Here is a 4,074-nt window from a genome sequence, read left to right on the forward strand (position 1 = left end):
GACTGGGATGCAGTCAAGGCCCGGATCGCCCTTGACCTGACAGTTCCTTGGATCATGGGTCAGAACACCACCATGCCGAAAGGGATCAAGCGGATTTACCTGAACGATGAGGCTCGGCTATGGCATCAGATATTTAGCAACTACATTATACCGAGTACTCACGAGACTGAGATACCAGCCGCTGTGATCACCCTCATTTGGTGTGTGATGGAGGGTAAGGACCTGTACCTGCCACACTTTATCTGGCACTATATGGCCAGGGTCCACGTCCGAGGCACTCTTCCCTTTCCCTATCTGGTTACACAGCTGGGCCGTCGAGCTGACGTGCCATGGGAGGATGCTGATGAGAGGCCACCTGCTGCAGAGTGCAAGAAGCTTATCCCGCACAGCAGGAACTTCCTGGCCTTGGGCTACAGACCTCCATTCCTGACTGCCACTGCTGATGATACAGCTACACTATCTGCCGGTCCCTCTTCCTCCACTGCTGCACCACCTACCCCTGCCACCACCCCTGCACATCCACCTGCCACAGAGCCTGTCTATCATCTGGTGCACTGCTTGTTTCGATGACTTGACCAGATGGAGCGTCGCAACAAGCGACGCTATGAGCACCTGAAGCTGATGATACGATCCGGTGACATCCCCTCCGAGCCTGACACACCATCCGAGGCATCTGAGGAGGAGGCGGATACGCCCGAGGCAGAGACCCATCCCCAGGGAGAGGCAGCGCAGGCAGACACCCAGTAGGCAACACCCCAGTAGATCCAGGCTGTAGATCCTGAGATCCCCATTCAGACAGCCCCTCCTCTCCAGCAGCCGGACATTCAGCCAGCCACCACAGAGACCCCAGCTACCATCCCTTCCAGTGATGACACCCCTTCACACCCGGCTTGAGTGAGCATCGGGGACGATGCTACATTTTAAGTGTGGGGAGGTCGCCATCTCTGGCGTATTATTTTGGTGAACCACTACAGACTCTTTTTCTTTTATTTTGGATATTTTTCTGTATTTTTCTCTTTATTTTTATTTTTATTTTTATTTTCTGAGTACTTATACATTGCTACTTTCATGTATTTTTACTCTATTTCTGTATTTTATATTTTTAGTTCATATTTTAGCCACTTAGTTTAGTTGCAATTCTAACTTATTAGTTATAGAAATTGTGGATTAATTAGTATAGTTTACCCTTTTTAACATAAGATAGCTTAGTTTAAATTGGAAAATATAAAAAGGGAAGTAAACTAGAGACTTTAACAGAATCAAAACAACCCACACTTTGTATATATAGCATTACATGTTAGTTAACAACATTTCATCAAGGAGAAACACTAGAACTTTAAAGCCATTCAATATAAGTTTTACATTGAGAATAATGAGAATTTTTAACTAAACATGCATGACATACATAAGTGATAAATAATTTTTGAGCTAGAGAACACATAGCCTGTGAGTTTTGAGCTTAATTGTATGGTTACATTCAAACCATAATTTTTTATTCCTGTGTGTTCCGCCCTTCTTTTATATTCTGGTATTCTTTACTTTGTTTTAATCTATATGTCCAATTATAGAATATAGAATATAGAATGTAGATATATACCAAGAGAGTGATTGAGGCCATTATTTAATTTTAGCTCACTTATCCCAAAATAGTCTACCTTTTACATCACCCTTGTTGGCCCCTTGAGCCTTTAAATCCCCTTTTATTCTATTAGCCACACTACTAGTCTTAAGCAGAAAAACAAAATAAAATCCCAAGTTGAATCCTTGGTTAGCTTAAGATAGAAAATTATGAATAGTTTAAAATGTGGGAAACCTATCGGGAACATGGATGATAAAAACAAAAGGTAGAAAAGTTGAAAGGACTAAAATAACTCAAATTAAGAAATTTTGGGAAGCATGCTCATGAGAAATCAAAGTGATTAAATTACCATGTACATTAAAAAAAGTTATTTTTCAGTATTTAATAAAGGGGATACAAAAGAATTCCCCAAATGCAAAATAAAAGCAATGCACATGGGATAAAAACAAAAATTGAAACATGAGCATGTAGCATCAAGTGGAAAAATATGGGAAAATAGGTAAAGAAGTTTTGTTTTACTAAGTATGTATGTTAGGTGAGATCTTAGTCTAATTAAGGATTCACTTATTAGCTCACTTAGCCTTATACATATATCCTTACCTTTACCATTGGCCCCATTCCAACCTTAATTAAAGACCTCATAATAACATGCTATTGTTTAAGTGTGGGGAGGTTGATAAACCCATATTTTATGATATATTTTGTGCTTAGTTTGAGTGATTTATTCAATCCTTCACCCAGTTATTCATGTTAATTGCATGGTTTTACTTTCCCTTCCTTATTATGTGATGTATGTGAAAAACATGTTTTCTATGCTTTTAAATTAATTATTTTAATCACCTTTAATTCCATTCGATGCCGTGATTAGTGTGTTGAGTAGTTTCAGATCTTCTAAGGAAGGAATGACTTAAAGGATGGAAAGGAAACATATAAAAATGGAAGGAAAGTACAAAACGAAGTTCTAAAGAAATTGGCATCCACGCGATCGCATGGACGACGCGATCGCGAGCCAAACGCGAATCAACAGCGACGCGGCCGCATGACTGACGCGACCACGCACCTTAAGCAGAACGAATATGACGCGGTCGCATAACTGACGCAACCGCGTGACAAGAAAAGCTCCAAATGACGCGACCGCGTGATCCACGCGGACGCGTGACAGAGGCCACGCACCAGCAATTGCAGAAAATGCTTCCAGCGATTTCTGAAGCCCTTTTTGGCCCAATCCAAGTCCAGAAGGCATAGACCAGAGGTTATAAAGTGTGGGAATGCATCCATTCAGGGAGAGCTCGCCAATTTAGTTACTTTCCATGATTTAGATCTAGTTTTGAGAGAGGTTCTCTCCTCTCTCTCTCTCGCTTCACTTTAGTAAAGGTTAACTAAGTGGAATTAAGATTCAACTTTCATTGTTATTGATAGGGATAACTAAGTCTGGACTTCCAATTTCTCATACCTTGCCAAAAGTTTGCTTTACAGTTATTTATTTATTTTAATTGCCATTTAATTTACCCGCCATTAAGTTACTTGTTCCTCATTCTTGAAACCCCAATTTACAATCTCCATAACCAATAATAAGAACATACTTTCCTGCAGTTCCTTGAGAAGACGACCCGAGGTTTAAATACTCGGTTATCAATTTTAAGGGTTTTGTTACTTGTGACAACCAAAATATTTGTATGAAAGGACTTTTGAAGGTTTAGAAATTATACTTGCAACGAGGATTTATCCGCAAATTTCTAGACCACGCAAAAGTTCTCTCATCAGCGCTCGATAGGAGAAACTAGCAACATCTCGAGTAGTATTTTTTCGGATGTACAACAAAATTCTATGGCCGACGAGCAGCATCCTATGGTCGAGGTTGATTCAATTCAAAACTTGATTAGTGAAGGTCTAGGAGTTGGTGGGAACATCAGAAATGGAACACCTGTAATATCAAATGAAGTCATTGATGGTGGTGGTCAAAGATCGATGCCTAGTGAATCTCATGAAACTCTTGAAGCGAAAGGGTTTAGCGAGCTACTTAAGGATGGAGAAGAGCCATTATATGAAGGGTGTACAAAATACTCGAAATTATCTTTTCTATTGAAGTTATTCCATATCAAATCCTTATGTGGTATGACCGACAAGTCTATGAAGATGATTTTAGAACTATTGAGTAATGCATTTGAATATGCAAGGATTCCAAGTTCTTTTTATAAGGCAAAAAAGATCATTACTAAACTCAGTTTGGATTGCACGAAGATACATGCTTGCCCAAACTATTGTATGTTGTATTGGGGCGAAGATGAGAATAAGGAGACATGTAAGGTCTGTAATAGTCTAGATGGAAGACATATAAGAAAAAAGGTCCAGCCGAGGCATTGAGTATTATTGGTAACAAAAAGAAGAAGCATCCGACAAAAGTTCTTCGTTTCTTTCCTTTAAAATCTCGATTGAAAAGATTATTCTACTCGTCAAAGACTGCTGCTGATATGCGATGGTATGCTACAGCTGAG

Source organism: Arachis ipaensis, chromosome B03 (genome assembly GCF_000816755.2).
Source record: "Arachis ipaensis cultivar K30076 chromosome B03, Araip1.1, whole genome shotgun sequence".
NCBI lineage: Eukaryota > Viridiplantae > Streptophyta > Magnoliopsida > Fabales > Fabaceae > Arachis > Arachis ipaensis.